General features: G+C 35.2%; 1 long non-coding RNA gene across 1 annotated transcript in view; it reads right to left on the bottom strand.

Moving 5' to 3' along the window:
• The window catches only part of LOC120196778, a 45,956-nt gene extending 38,128 nt beyond the window's left edge, over window positions 1–7,828 (bottom strand). The window contains exons 1-2 of the long non-coding RNA XR_005523213.1: window positions 7,754–7,828; window positions 5,384–5,420 (exon numbers count right to left, since the gene is read on the bottom strand). This is a non-coding gene — a long non-coding RNA (uncharacterized LOC120196778). The remainder of the gene's footprint in view (window positions 1–5,383; window positions 5,421–7,753) is intronic.
• Between the last annotated feature and the right edge of the window lie 9,880 nt (window positions 7,829–17,708).

Raw genomic sequence — 17,708 nt, 5'->3', positions numbered from 1 at the left:
GAACAACCCATGTTTGCTAGCTAGCTCCACAACTCAAGCTAGCTTGAAGGAGACACATGCACGCCCAAGAGAGAGAGAGCATGATCATCCATCATTCAATGCACAAGGCTGTACCACAAGGCTTCCTAGAACACCCATGTGCCTTGCACATGACCAGCCCCCATGTGCCTTGCATATGGATCATTTAGGCACCAAGATGAAGAGTTCTCTCCCTATTCGGCCAAACCATATGTTTTGCATGTGATCAGCCCCCATGTGCCTTGCATACGACTCCATTTAGGCGCCAAGATGAATGGCCATCTATCCATTCGGCCAAACACCATTACTAATCCAATTTGGCGCCAACCTGAAGTATTTCAAGTACTATTCGGCCATGAGACATACCCCTACACTTCAACCGAACCAGTACCTATTTATTCAAGTTATTTATGAATTACATTATGTTATTTTAGGAAGGCACAAGGCTGGCCAAATCTCCTTGTAATTATTCGGCCATGTCTCTCCATTTCATATAAATAGAAAAACATTCATCATTTGTAAGGAGACCATTTTTATTAATCAAAGTGAGATTATTCTCTTCCTTAAGTCCTGGTGACTTTTATCGACTTATCAAGTATATTTAATACTTGTGGCGTCAACCCCTTTCCTTTCATCTTGATACTTATAGTTCCTAGTTCTTTATAACTAGTGGGTCAAAGTACTTCATACCACCCCTTAAAGAAGCAATATAAAGTCTGGGTTTTTGCTCTGTATAGCATTGGTTCTTCTTTGAGTCTTTTTTAAGATATTATCCTCACAACCATTCCTTTGTTTCATAAACCATAACCATAGCCATATCAACCATCTTCCGATTCCATCTCTCATTTAAACAGCCCACCTATTCACTCATACGTTTACCACCCTTAACCATTATGTTTTGAGCCATTCACTTTGCAGGTTGTTTTGCTTCCTTCCTAGATCCACAATCAATTTGTTAAGGCATCAAAAGATCCTTACATCAAATACCTTCACAATCTCCCGCAACTCTTAATCATTATCAAAGCCTACCATTTCACCCTTACATCAACTACCAAGCCATTATTTTTTGAGTCATTAAGTTATTGTAGGTTATTTTGCTTCCTCCCTATATCTACTATCAATTAAGGTACAATTACCTTCCATCAAGTACTATCAGAGCTTTGTTGGAAGAAACAACATGCAAAACAAAAAATAAAAATTCAAAAGGAAGTAGTAGTGAATAAAGTTAAAAAATCAGCAAAGAAAATTGCAAGAACTCAAGAGAAAAACAAAAGAAAAAGAAAAAGTAGTTGAAAGCATAAGAACAAGTTTTCATCACCAAGCAAGTCAATTAAGCATTTTAAATTGATTGTGGTGATATAAAGGTTGTAAAGTGACTTTGCTGTTAAGAACCCTTTCTTATTTTCTTTCTTATTTCTAAGCCACCCTATTACATTTTATTTTATTTTCCATACATACTAACCATTTGCAGCCGACGTACAACAAGTAAGAATTACTTGAAAATAATTTGAGTAAAGTCTACTTAGAACTTGAGACAAAGAGACTAAGAGGAAAAAGGATTGAGTGTGTGAGACTATAGTGCAAACACGAGTAAATTGAGTGTCGTTCATGTTTTTCCTTAGAGAATACCCAAATTTGCAAACTCAAGCAATTATGCATGAGATGGCAAGATTGCTAAAATTGGAATTGTAGCCCTTACATGATAGAATTGATCAAGTTGAAGCTTCTTTGGAAAACAGAAGGACAACACGCCCTAGAATTAAAGAATAACTTGAAAGGGGAGAATTGGTTGAGGAAGATCAAGTCTTCCAAGGATCCAGGAGAGAATTTCATAGGAATCAAGGGGGAAGGTATCAAAAAGATAACTTCAACAACATCAAGGTAAGAATTCCTCTATTTCAAGGACGAACTAATCCAGAAGCCTATATTGACTGGGTAATCAAAATTGAGCATATCTTTGAATGCCAAAATTATACAGAGCAAAAGAAAGTATGACTTGTTGCTATGTAATTTGTGGACTACGCTCTCGTTTGGTGGGATCAATTAGTAAGTTCACGAAAAAGAAATGATGAACGCCTAATCAACACATTGGAAGAAATGAAGGCCATTATGAGAGAGAGGTTCGTACCTACTCACTATCATCGTGATCTCTATCACAAGCTTCAAAATCTCAAACAGGAAGCAAGTGCATTGAAGATTATTTGAAGGAAATAGAGATAGCCATGATTCGAGCCAATGTTGATAAAGACAGAGAAATAACTATGGCAATGTTTTTATCTGGCTTAAATCTTGAAATTGCTAACCTTGTTGAATTACAGCATTATGTAGAGATTGAGGTGTTGGTACACATGGCTATGAAGATTGAGCGACAACTAAAAAGGAAGGTATTCATCAGGATTAACAACCATTCGACCACAAAATGGAAACAAGAGCCTAATAATTTTTGAAAGCTAACCCCAGTCCAGGTGAAGGATACGTTTGAAGGATCCATAATGAAACAAGTAGGGGAGTCCATCAAAGGTAAAAAAAGAACAAGCAAACAGTTTCGAGAGGTCCAGAGACATCAAGTACTTTGGAAAATTACATGTTGCTAGCCAATGTCCCAATTAAAACACTATGATATTATTAGACATGGAGAGGTTATTTTAAATTCTGAAGAACCTATTCATGATGAGTAATAAGAAACAGTCTATAAAGAGGAACCAGATGAATGGGAGGTTGTTGTTGGTGTGGAGATACTTTTTTCGAAAAGATGCCTATAATACCAACCAATTAAGGAGGAACTACAAAGGAACAATATTTTTCGCACAAGGTGTCATGTTAAGAAAAAGGTTTGTACCATGATTATTGACAGAGGAAGTTGCACAAATGTAACCAACACTATTATGGTGGATAAACTAAATTTGACAACTTTAAAGCATCCAACTCCATACAAACTCAATTGGCTCAATGAAGGAGGCGAGTTGAATATTACAAAACAAGTCTTAATTCCCTTTTCAATTGGTAGGTACAAGGATAAGGTACTTTGTGATGTAGTCCCTATGCATGCTAGTCACATTATACTTGGGAGGCCATGGCAGTATGGAAAAAGGGCCATTCAAGATTGTTATCACAACCAATACTCATTTAAGCATGAAGGACGCAAGGTCACTTTGGTGCCACTGACGCCTAAAGAAGTCCAACAAGATCAGATTCATATGAGAAGGAGTGTACAGACCTTGCGAAAGGACAAGCCACCATTGAAAATTAAAGATGAGCAAGACATGAAATCGAATTTTTTTATGAAGAAATGTGATGATTCGTTGCTAGAATTTGAAAGGATTTCAGTGAATAATGGTGTCAGTTGGGTTCTAAAGATACAATTTCTCATCCAGAGTCACAATTCATGTCTTTAAAAGCTATGTACCCCTTCATCATGCCTTTGCACTTTTCAGGAGAAGCCAAATGAAAGGTCACTTTCAACAAGGATATCCATAGAAGAAGATCATTCTGAAAAGGTATCTGTAGGTAGATTATACTCTAAAGAAAGTCCTATTAGGAAATCTTATGATAAGGTTCCTATTGGAAGTACACATTCATCTAAAGGATTCAATCCTTTACTGAGAGAACACATAGCTAAGTAATTGGAAGGACACAATGATAGATAATTCGAGCATACCAAAGGCTTCGATTTGAGGATAAATCACTCTAAAGAATGGGGTGATACAAGCACATTCTTACAATATGAAAACATTGTTTACTTAGCCTTGAAGGGAGTACTCTTCAACCTTATCATACTTTACTTTACGTCATTATGATCATATATGAACTAATAACATATATCATGCTAAGGTTGTTAGTTATGAAATTTATTAAGTAAAGAAACATGCATAATTATCCACATCTTTATATTACTTGATGTATGATGTTATTTCAAGAATTTTATTGATTTATATTAATCTTGTATTCATTTAGATAAGTTTCTATTCATTCATGAAATGACAGTATGTTCATTTATTCATTCATTAATTTATTTGCTCATTTTCATTTAAATCAGCTCCTAAGTCATATAAATAAGCTCACATATGTTATATCATATAGTTTTTAGCTCATGACATGCATTCATAGCTCATAAGGTCATAAAAATGAACAACAACAAGGTATTTCATTCATTTTAACGTATTTCCTTTGATTTACCATGTTTTCTTTGAACATATAGGTACATGGATGCACGCCACACATTAAGTCAGCTTGTGGGAGTATTTGGAATAAATATACAGCTCACATTTAGCTCACAAAGGTTATGTCAGCTCATGGAGACTTATGGAAAGCTCAACTCAGCTGGAGGAGCTACCATGTAGCTGAACCTAGCTGGATGAACCATTTGAAGTCAAGTCTCTATAAGTGAATAAGTGATCAACTGGGCAGCTGAAGGTAGCTCGGAGAGGTGCTAAGGAGCCAAGGAGGTCTCGGCTAGGAAGCTTATTCACATCAAGCCCTTGCATTGCTAGCTAGCTACAAACTCAAGAAATCTAGGAGGAGAACCCATGCATGCCCAAGATAAGGCACATGACCAGCCTTCATTCCATGTATAAGGTTACACCACATGGCTCCCTAGAACCCCCATGTGCATGGAATATGACGAACAACCATATGCCTTGCATGTGATCTCTTTTAGGCGCTAAGATGAAAGCCAATCTCACCATTCGATAAAAGCACATGTTACTTCACTTTGGCGCTAACTTGAAGAGGTTCAACCATCAATCAGCCAAGGATTATGTCTCCACCATCCAGCCAAATCATCCCAACCTTTTATTTGTGCATGTAATTAATTGGGTCATTTTAAAGAGACACAATGGCTGGCCGAATCATCATGTATCCATTCGGCCATGCCCATTTATTTCTATAAATAGGCTAGTCCTATTCATTTGTAAGCATACCTTTCATATATTTTAATCAAGTGAAATTTCTCTCTTTTTTCTCAAGTCCTTGGTGACTTTTATCGACTTATCAAGTATATTTATATTTCTGGCATCAACCCCTTTTCTTGATACTTTTGGTTCCTATCTCTGTTATAGATAGAGAGTCCAAGTCCTTTAATACCACCCCTTAAAGAGATTTGTAAGGCTAGGTCTTTGCTCATTAAAGCACTAGTTCTTCCTTGGTCTTTCTAAGATACTATCTTCACCATCCTTTCCTTCATAAACCTACACCATAGCCAAATACCTTCACTATCTTCCAGAACTCTGAATCATTATCAAAGCCTACTATTTCACCCTTACATCAACTACCAAGCCATTTTTTTCAAGCCATTCACTTATTGCAGGTTGTTTTGCTTCCTTCCTAGATCCATAATCAATCAAGGTACGAGTACCTTACATCACACTCTCCCACACGTAGGACACCTTTGAGCTACTTCTGGACTTGTTAGCTGGAATTGAGCTAGTGGAGCTGAACGGAGCTAAGGTAAGCTGAATTCAGCTAAATGAAAGTGTAGTGAGTCGAGTTGAGCTGAGATGAGTTGCATATACTCCTTAGAGCTTCAACCGAGCTAAAAATATGACCTTAAGTTGTTGTGCTTTATTGTTCCTATATGAAAAATATAATAACATCCATCAAAATAAGGTAAACTTATTATATACTTACTAATAAGCTGAAAATACCATGCAAATACACTTATGAGCTATAAAACTTATTAAAAACATAAAGTAAGTAATATATTTAATGCACACACTTATACACCTAATGAAACTAATGAAAATGCATATAATTACTTAGTATAATTAAGGTGACCTTACACATCAGTATGTAATACATTGAAAAGCTTATTTTTAAGACATAAACATTATGGAATGATTCAGAAACTTGTAAACAATTAAGAGAAAGAACTTCCCTGAAATGCTTTACCTTATAACGTGTGATAAGTCTTGTTGGTAAGACCTCCGGATCAACTTTCATTGTTGGTGTATATGTCCTCACATAATCCCCCTTCTTGAAAAAGATTTGACCTCAAATATGTAGAAACATCATAAGGGGATAAATCAAAAACGTAAATATAGCACTTACATTGAATTATATCGGTAAGTCCAACTTGTAAGCTTTATCGTTCACTTTCTCCAACACTTGAAATGGACCATCTCCTCATGGTAACAACTTATAACGTTGTTAGGCTGGAAAACGTTCCTTTTAGAAATGAACTGAAACCCAATCTCCAACATTGAAGGTAACTCACTTAGGACTTTTATTTGCTTGCTCCTCGTACTACTGAGTCCTTCGCTCAAGATTTTCCTTAACCTATTGATGCAACTTTTTCACATAGTATGCTTTAGACTTTTCGTCCATGTTCATAACCTATTCTTGAGGCAATAGCAACAAATCCATAGGAGTTAAAGGATTAAAGCCATAAACAATCTCAAATGGTGAAAATTTAGTAGTGGAATGAACATAATGGTTATAGGCAAGCTCAACATACGACAAACAATCTTCCCATGTCTTAATGTTCTTTTTAATGATGAAACATAATAACATAGATAAAACACGATTTACAACCTCAGGTTGTCCATCAATTTGAGGATGAAAAGTAGTGAAAATCATAAATTTAGTCCCCAATTTGCACCAAAGAGTCCACAAAAAATGACTCAAAAACTAAACATCATTGTCAGAAACAATATACCTAGGAATTCCATGTAAACGAACAATTTCCTTGAAAAATAAGTTGGCAACATTAGTAGCATCACCAGTCTTATGACACGCAATGAAATGTGCCATCTTTGAAAACCTGTCAACCACAACAAAGATATTATCTCTACATGTCCTAGTTCTAGGCAATCTCAACATAAAATCCATTGAGATATCCAGCCAAGGACAATCAGGAATGGGTAAAGGAAAATATATACAGTGTGGTAGAAGTAAGTAATTTATTTATAGCAAACTTACTAAAACTAAGAATGATGTTGTTTGTTATATGGTTAAGGCTACGAACAAAAATAGCTAAGAAATGATGAAGAACGGATGAATAAGGCTGCTATAAATTTTAAATTGGTGAAAGGTTGAAGATAAATGCTCGGAGAAGATGACAATGGTGAAATAACAAATCTAGAAATTTTGATTAACAAACAAAGAACAAGGAGGAACATATACTAAAAAGTATAAACCCGAACCTTATACGTTCAATGTTCAAAGGAATTGGACCTGTTAGATAGCAATCTAAGAACCCAAAGTATCACAAGTTTGACACAACAAGATCGACCTTGAAATGTCAAGAAAATGTTCTAAGAAGAACCAACATTGAGAGAAAACCTCACAATAATTTTAATTCATCAAAATGTCTAACTTTTGCACTTACAAAATTAAAAAAATATATTGGTAAAAGAGAGATATGGTTGGCCATCACTTGTGGCTACAAATTAATCAGGTTTTGAATTTGAAACTCAATTGAAAAAACTCCATGTAACTCCCTTGTGTTGTTGCCCATTTGTGTGGCTGATTTTGAATGTATTTAACACATCTTGCATGTGTTAAATAAGTGGAAATGGAGATTAAAATGTCCATGCATAGAGGGAAGGGTTGAAAATTCAAAAAATTTCACATGTGCTTTTAGTTTGAATTTAAATCTACCTAATGTTGAATTTCCACACATGTTCACAATGTCACACTTGCCATGCACTCTTGGATAGGTATATAATGTCCCACATGCTTTTCACATACTTGTAGGACACTCTCCCACACGTAGGACACCTTCGAGCTACGTCTGCACTTGTTAGCTTGAATTGAGCTAGTGGAGCTAAAATGGAGTTGAACAGAGCTAAAGTGAGCTGAATTCAGCTAGTTGTTACCCATTATTGATCATGTATGAAAAACATAATAACATCCATCAAAGTAAGGCAAACTTATTGTAAACTTACTAATAAGCTAAAAATACCATGCAAACACACTTATGAGCTATAAAACTCATTAAAAACATAAAGTAATTAATATATATAATGCACACACTTATATATCTAATGGAACTAATGCAAATGCATATAATTACTTAGTATAACTAAGGTGATGTTACACATCAGTATGTAACACATTGAAAAGCTAAGTTTCTAAGGCATAAACATTATGGCATGATTCAGAAACTTGTAAACACTTAAGAGAAAGAGCTTGCCTGAAATGATTTACCTTAGAACGTGTGATAGGTCTTATTGGTAGGACCTCTGGATCAACTTCCTTTGCCAGTGTTGATGTGCTCACATCATCCCCCCTTCTTGAAAAAGATTTGACCTCAAATCTGCATAAATATCGTAAGGGGATAAATCAGAAGCGTTAAATATAGCACTTACATTGAATTCACCAGGTAAGTCCAACTTGTAAGTGATGCAAGCACATTTTCACCTACAAAGGGAGTATTCTTGAACCTTTCTATGTTATATTTAATTTATATACCTTTCTATGTTGTATTTAATTTATAATAGTTTGATCATATATGCTATTATAATACATCTCATGTTAAGGTTACTAGTTCATGTGCATTCATTTTAGGTCTTAGACCTTATACATTAGCTTACATGTATCATATGATGATATACTTAGCTCGTGTCATGCATTAATAGCTCACAAGACCATGATCATGCAAGACAACAAGGTAATTAGCTCATACAAGTTAAATACAATTGAATTACATTTTTTCTTCACATATGTAGGTACATTGATGTATGTCACACATTAGGACAGCTTGGTGGAGTATTTGGAAGCCATATGCAGCTCATAATCAGCTCACAAACATCATGGCAGCTCGTGGAACACTAAGGAAAGCTCAACTCAGCTAGATGATCTCAAGGCTACCTAATCTTAGCTAGTTGCACTATTTGAAGATAAGTTGCTAAAGGTGACATCAATTATAGTTGAATGTAGCTGAAATTACTGTTATGAAGCTTGGGAGGTCATGGCTAAGTAGTTCATTCACCACCAACCTTTACATTGTTAGCTAGCTAAGCACATGCAAGCTTTAAGGTAGCTCAACTCACGGCCAAGGTTGTTGTCCATGCTTTAATGCGATAGGGGTGACCTTATCGGTTGATTATGGATCTAGGAATGAAGCAAAACAACCTGCATAAGCAAATGGATCAAATAGATGGTTTGGTAGTAGATGAATGAACAAAAATGATAGGCTAATTTACGATATTAGAGATGGTAGCGGAAGATGATTATTGTGGTTATGGTATGGAAGATGAAACGATGGAATGTGGATGGGGATAGTATCTTAGAAATAACCAAGGAAGAACCAATGTTAAAGAACAAAGACCCAACCGTACAAATCAGTTCTAAGGGGTGGTAATAAGGACTTTGACCCACTATCTATATGGAGATAAGAACCACAAGTATCAAAGTGAAAGTGCTAACGCCTCAGGTAACAAGTTACTTTATAAGTTGATAAAAGTCACAAGGACATAAGCAAGAGAAAACTCTCAATTTAATTGATCAAAAAATTTTATCGTACAAATGAAATATGAAAGCCTAGTTATAGGACTTAGCTGAATGGTGCATGGTGATGTGGCTAACCTTGGCACCGTCTTTAAAGACATAATTTAAACATAATTATCATGAATATTTTAGGTGTAGGTTCGACCAAGTGTAGGAAAATGTCTCTGTGGCTGAATCCTTCAAGTTGTGGCTATGTGGAGATAAGCATCTTGTATATGCCTTTGTTGGCACGCACATGGGGTGTTGTTGTAGTGATTCTTTGTGCAAAACGAAATGTTGTCCACGTGTAGCAGTATGGGTGTGTATGGGGTCTTCATCCAAGTTTATTTGAGTGGATAAATAATTAGCAAACAAGGGCAGGTGGTGATTAGTTGGCTTTGTGCAATTCCAATCGAATTGAATATTCCTTAGTGACCCACGATCTGCCATATCCTTGATAACTTTTTGGTGAGCTTTTCAAATCTTCTTAATGCTCCAATAAGCTTGCAATCATGTGTCATACTACAATAAACCTTGCTGCCATGTTTGTGAGCTGTGTAGGTCTTCTAAGTTCACCACTATGATGTATATGCTACACTATGTACTTGATATGTCTTTCAAGTGCTCCACTAAGATGTATATGCTCCACTATGTACTTGATATGTCTTCCAAGCGCTCCACTAAGATGTATATGTTTTCTAATTGCTCCTTTATCCTCCTTGTATGATTGTAGACACCATTAATGGATTCTTGAAAGTGGAAATGCAACATGTATCAACATGGTTCTTCATTTAGTTATAAATCGCGTACTTATTTCCAGCCTGTACTATCTTCATTAATCTGGACATATCGTGAGCTACCAATACTGGATTGCTACGATTAAAAGTGAGTTTGAAAGCTAAGAGATAGATGATTAAATGTTAAGAAGACTTAATCATCCAAATATGCTTGTAACACGTTCAAAACCGACGATCAATATGAGTGACGTGAACTGTCGTGTGGACTGCCTAGAATGTACCTTGCACATTAATATAAAATATATATCAGTTACAATGCTCAAATTCAAGAATAAATAACAAGTTCCATTCTAATCTAACACATGATTCCATGGCTAATATAATAATGTAATGATAACAGAAGGAATGTGTAACATATGCCTGAAACAAGCTAATTAAAGATGTGACATGAATGAATGAATACATGCTTCCATGATATGTAAATGATATGAATCATGCTGAATATGAATGCAAAGTATCCTAACATGCTTACAATTTGCAACGAATATCATTTAACATGGTGTTCATAATAAATTATAATGGAAACATGTAATAATAATATCCTAAGAAATGATATGTATTCATAGCATAGATTTGAATGATATGAAAAACATGATCAACTAAGCATAGGATGGAAAAACTAACATAATAATTTATACTAACATATGAATGCATGATTATGAGAAAGTAAATATATAAATGATATAATATAATATATGGTAAGGAAGAACTCCCATAAAAATAGTAGTGAAAAACGTCTATGGTGTGATAAAGTCATGGAGAAAGTTGGAGCTAGACAGGATCACATCATCCTCCCCTTATCTTGGGCGATTTTTCCTCAAATCGAATGGTGATTTCTCCAAATTCTAGGCCCAGTCAATCATTGCTGGTTTGCCTCCATAAGTCATCCTTATGAAATAATTCTTATCAAAAGTCATATCCTTTGAATAAGTTCTTTGAATGTCCATGACCTCAAAAGGAAAAAAATTTCATAAGTAAGAGAATGATTAATTAGAAATAAGTGAAAGAGGTATTACTAGTCTATGTTTGCTGGATGGTCGAGAATCAAGTCTTTTGAAGACATATTATCTTGAATTACCATATCTACTGGTACCTCAACAGACATGTTGTTTGGTTCTTCAAAAGTCATGTCCATTGAATCATGAAAAGTTATGGCTTTTGGAATTTGAAAAAATAATTCTCTTAAGCTTCCATGGATCATGTCTCTTGGTTCCTCCCTTTGACAAGCTGTGTCTTTTGAATCATCCTCTATGCTTGACGCTGATTTCCAAATGATAGCTCTTGAAGTACTCCTCTCGTCATCCTTCAACAATGAAAATTCAAGAATAGAAGAGTGGTTAAGGTTGTTAGTGTTAACTGAAATTTGACTATCTCTCTCTTTTGCACAAACAATTTCCTTTTCTTCGTTCTCAATGTCTTTTTTAACTCTTATTTCTCTTTCTTTGTTGCAGATATTTCCTTTGTCTAGTTGTTCTTGGAATTGTGTTTCTGACGAAATTGTCAACACACTCTTGAAGATGATCTAGACTGAAAGATGCAAATCTTCTTGTCACACTCTGCGTTGAACTATTGACATTGCTTCTTATTCAAAAATTTGGATCCTCTTTGCAAGTTCTTTCACTCCACTAGGATGTAGAATTATAAACGAGTAGAGTGTCTTCTCTCCCATTTACTTGGATTTTTATCTTCGGTGGAGGTGTTTGTGAATAATAACCTTTTTCGATTATACAATCTAACTTCTTTGAGATTGGGTTGAGATACCTTTTGAGCAAACTCTTTATTTCTTGACTGAATCCTTAAAATTAAGAATTTGACGAAAAATCTCGTACGTTGTCTCCTGTATAATCATTTGATCTGGTATACTTTAGAGACATAATGAAAAGAAAAAATTAATAAAGATGAAAATAAACCCCACAAATATAAAAAAAATCTCACCAATACACTCTAAAGAAAATAAAAATATTACTCAACACTCATGCACCCGTTCTCTTTATCCCAAGTTCTAAATGACCTTACTCAAAACTGTGTGAAGAAAATTTTACTTGTTGTGCGTCGGCTGCAGAAAAGGTTAGTAAGAATGGAAAACAAAATAAAATGAAAAGGGTGGATTATAAATAGAAAGAAAATAATAAAGGGGTTACATACACAAAGTCACTACACAACCTCCTATCACCACAATCAATTTTAATGCTTACTTGAATGGCTTAGTGATAAGAGTTGTTGATGAATGCTTTTCAACTTTTCTTTTATGATTTTCGTATTTCTTGCACTTGCACTTCTTTTTGTGTTTTTTTGTTGTTGATGTTGTTGCACATTACTTCTTCCACCAAAGCTCTGATACCATATGATGCGATAGGGGTGACCTTATCGATTGATTGTGGATCTAGGAAGGAAGCAAAACAACCTACATAAGTAAATGGCTCAAATAGATGGTTTGGTAGTAGATGAATGGATGAAAATGGTAGGCTAATTTATGATATTTCAGATGGTAGCGGAAGATGATTGTGGTGGTTATGGTATGGATGATGAAACAATGAAATGTTGATGAGGATAGTATCTTAGAAAAATCCAAGGAAGAACCAATGTTAAAGAAGAAAGACCCAACCTTACAAATCAGTTCTAAGGGCTAGTAATAAGGACTTTGACCCACTATCTATATGGAGTTAGGAACCACGAGTATCAAAGTGAAAGTGTTGACGCCACAAGTAACAAGTTACTTGATAAGTATATAAAAGTCACAATGACTTATGCAAGAGAAAACTCTCAATTTAATTGATCAAAATATTCTATTTTACAAATGAAATATGAAGGCCTAGTTATAGGGCTTGGCCGAATGGTGCATGGTGATGTGGCCAGCCTTGGCACATTCTTTAAAGACATAATTTAAACATAATTATCATGCATATTTTGGGTGTAGGTTCGGCCAAGTGTAAGAATATGATGTGATCCAATTCAACATCATGGATATTCCACCCGTACAAGGGGAGAGACTTTCTAACTTTACACATATATATGCTTATTTCAAATATTTTAATATAGTTATTTTCATCTACATATATTATATCTATAGTCATTATGATGATAACTTATCCATTAATATGTGAGATATAAGTTATCATAATATACTATAGTTCAAATAATTATATTCTATATTATATAAGTTTATATATACTTAGTTATTTCTTTATGTTATGCATATAGGCATTATCGACCAATACTTGGGAGCTACATTGGAGCTAAATGGAGCATGCAAAAGCAAGGATACTTACATAGGAACGATTAGGAGAGCATAAGGAGATGCCATAATGTTCACCATGCTACAAGTCACCTATGGCCAGCTCACCTTTATCTCATTCACACCATAAGTAGCTCAAACATGAAGGGACACCTTTCTCAAATATTGTGACCTTTCATGAATGATGCTGCCCATGAACATGCCTTTACATCCAAGAGCATGCTGATGAAGACATTGTAATCATTGGAGGCTTAAATCACCAAGGAACATGTTATAAAGCTCCATGCCTATTCGGCCACACACATGCCATGCACATGAGAGCTTCTGGCGCCAACATGAGAAGACACAACACCATTCGACCAAGGGAGATGTTTTCTCATCATTTCTGAATCATTAAGCCCCTTCATGAAGGGTTAGCTGAACCATCACAAGCCCAAAGGACTTAATCATTTTTTTAAGCATTATGTACTTTCATCAAAAGCCATATATCAACCGAACAACCATGTAACCATTCGGCCAAGCCCTCTCATTTCCTATAAATAGAGTGGCTTGTCATCATTTATACTCATCTCATTTCTTATATAAAATATACTCTTGTGAGTTATTTCTCTTCAAAGTTCTTTGTGAAATTTATCGATTAAACAAGTATAGTTCCTATACTTGTGGCGTCATTCCTCCTATCTTGATTCCTAAATTCCTAGATTAATATCTAGTGGGTGGAAGACACTAACACCACCCCTCAAGCAAGTTTGTGAAGACCGGGATTGTTCTTTATAGCATAGTTTCCTCTTTGGTGTGTTTGAGATACAACATCACCACCATCTCCATTTCATCATCAAAACCATCATCTTCATCCATCAGGACCATCAATTGCCGCAGCCATCTCTATCCCATCTGTATTTCATTTCATTACTTATCATTTCATTTATTCTTCCTTTCTTATCTATGTTGCAGTCAAGCTTATAATTCAATGACATCAGTACTTGTCAATCCTAGATCGGGACACAATAAGGCTATTTACATCTCTTCCATCAAAGCGTGTAGATCACCTTACATCAAGTGGCAATCAAAGCATATTTGGATTGAGAGCAAAAGTTTCATTGGAGTGCAAAGCAAAAAGAAAATCAGAATAAAAGAATCCTACAACAAAATTGGAGTGCAAAAGGAAAAGAAAAAGACAAAAAGAAGAAAAAAAATCAGAAAAGAAGAAATTCAAAAGAGAAAGCAAGCCAAGGAAAAGTTCTCTACCATTACAAGAACATCAAAGAGGCCATCTATACTAAGAGAAGATAACCTTATTGGTTCTTGAGAAAGGTCGCAGTAAATGTTGTTTCTTGAATTGCAGGTCACCTCTTCCTTTTCTATCCTTTCATTTTTCCTTTTCTTCAACCATATATTTCTTTTAATACCTTTAAATCCTTTATTCTACATTTCCATTTCTTTTATTCTTTCTACCCTAACTTATTTGCAGCCGATGCACACAAGGAAGAAATTAACTTGTTATAATCTTGAGTAAGTTCCTCAAAGGACTTAGCAAGACAACTTTGAGTGGAAAAAAGCTATTGAGAGAGTAAGATCGGAAGGGGAATTGTTAAAAGCCATAATTATATTCCCTAGAGTAAACACGAGTGTTGAGTGGTGTGATCTTATCTTTTCTTTGGAGTGAACTTGTGAGACTTTGTGAGTGTGTTGGTAAGGTTTATTTTTGTTTTATTTACTAACCATGTCTCAGAGTCCTAAAAGAAATGCAGGTCAACCCAATTTTCAAATACATGTATTGATTGGAGAAATGATGAGAATGTTTCGAACAGAATTTGATGCTCTCCATGAGAAACTAGACCAAAGATAAGATCAACCACAAATTAGAAACAATGATACTCCTCGGAGGCAACAACCCATTCCAGAAGATGATGTCCCAAATCCTTATGATGAAGAAGAACCAGCATTGATACAAGGACCCAGGCGTGCCAATGTTGATGATAACATGAGCAACATAAAAATCAAGATTCCTTAATTTCAAGGAAAAATTGATCCAAAAGCATATCTTGAATGGGAAAGCAAGGTGGAACATGTTTTCAGTTACCATAACTATTCCGAACTCAAGAAAGTAAGATTGGAAGCCATGGAGTTTATCGATTTTGTTTTGATATGGTGGGACCAACTTACCATTACTCGGTGGAGGAATGGAGAGAGACAAATTTCAATATGGCTCGAAATGAAAGGTATCATGCGTAAACATTTCATTACTACTCATTATCACAGGGATATGTTTAAGAAAATAAAGAACCTAAAGCAAGGCCAAATGAGTGTAGAGGATTACTATAAGGAAATTGAAGTTGCAATGATTCGAGTCAATATTGAGGAGGATCGTGAAGCAATCATGACTCGATTTCTTACTGGACTTAATCCCGATATTTCCAACACACTAGAGTTGTACCATTACATATAACTTGATGAAATGGTACAAATGGCTATGAAAATAGAGAGGCAACTACGAAGAAGATCTCGTACTATCATGCCTTCGAGATGGAGTCATAACAATTTAAAGAAGTCTACTCCTACTCTTATCAAGGAAAAGGCTAAATCCTCAAATTCTTCCCAACTCAGCAAGGATAATCGAGGAAAAGAGATCCCTGAATGATCAAGAGACATATGTTACTTTAAATGTATTGGGAGGGGGCATGTATCCACAGAATGTCCTAACCGAAACACCATGCTACTACTTGGAAATGGTGATATTGAATCTGACTAGGAAGAAGAAGAAGCACCACCACCACCAACAGAAGTTGAGGAAGAAACCGAAATTGGTGCTCCGGGGGAAGGTTAAGTCCTAGTGGACAAAAGAAGTCTAAGTTCTCAAGTGGTAGAGGACAATGCACAATCTAAAAACATCTTTCATACACGCTGCCATGTGAATGAAAAGGTGTGTTTCATGATCATAGGTAGTAGAAGTTGTACCAATGTGGCAAGTACCATTATGGTGGAAAAATTAGGATTAAAAACGTTGAAGCATCCAAGTCCCTACAAATTACAATGATTAAATGAACGAGGAGAACTTAATGTCAACAAATAGGTGATGGTTCCTTTTCTCCATTGGTAAGTACAAGGATGAGGTTATGTGCGATGTTGTTCCTATCCATACTAGCCATTTACTCCTTGAAAGACTATGGCAATATGATAGGAGGACCATTCATGATTGTTTTACCAATCAGTATTCATTCCACCATGGAGGGAAGAAGATCATTCTAACACCCTTGACGCCTAAATAAGTCCAAATTGATCAAATCAAGATGAAACAAAGTGTTCAGGCCATGAGGAAAGGAAAATCAAAGTTAATAGAGGAACAAATCAGTAAAAAAAAGGTCTTGTACATCAAAGTGCTTGTTACAAAGATGTCTATTGACAATACGCAAAGTTGATGATGATTTTTCTAACCTTAACAATAAAAGAGTTTCCTTTGATTTGCAGGATGAACCAAGCAACACAATCCATCAATTTGGTGAACTAAAGGATATGACTTTTCAAGAGCCAAGAGGTGCGACTATTGAAGAGCAAAGAATGGTAACTTTTCATCCAAAGGACGTGATCCATCAGGAATCAAGAGTCATGCCTATTGAAAACCAAAGAGAAATGATTTTTCATCCAAAGGGCGTGACTTATGAGTACATCACCATTCCAAGAGTCATCACCTTTCATAAATCAATGCATCTATCTATGGAAAGGGGCTTGATTTTTGGAATACAAAAGGCCACCAACGTTCAAAGCCAAATGTCTTCAATAGACATGAACTTTGAACCTACATTTTTCAGGAAGTATTTCTTAACTTTAATTTTGTTTGATCACATTCATACTAATGAAAGTTTTCTTTCTTTTCAGATCAAGAACTTATAAGGCATTCTTTCAAGAGATATAAATCTTTTCATAAAGGTACTTATCGAATGGAATGACTCAAGGAAAAGAAGATATTTTGATTTAAGGACAAATCGATTAAAAGAAGGGGAGGATGATGTGATCCAATTCAGCATCATGGATATTCCACCCTTACAAGGGGAGAGACTTTCTAACTTTACACGTGTATGTGCTTATTTCAAATATTTTAATATAGTTATTTTTATCTACATATATTATATCTATAGTTATTATGATGATAACTTATCAATTAATATACGAGATATAAGTTATCATAATATACTATAGTTCACATACTTATATTATATATTATATAAGTTTAT

The sequence above is a fragment of the Hibiscus syriacus genome, unplaced genomic scaffold, assembly GCF_006381635.1.
Source record: "Hibiscus syriacus cultivar Baekdansim isolate YM2019G1 unplaced genomic scaffold, ASM638163v2 tig00117034_pilon, whole genome shotgun sequence".
NCBI classification, from domain to species: domain Eukaryota; kingdom Viridiplantae; phylum Streptophyta; class Magnoliopsida; order Malvales; family Malvaceae; genus Hibiscus; species Hibiscus syriacus.
Note: the sequence above shows the minus strand (reverse complement) of the source record. Positions and strands in the feature narration are given on the sequence as shown.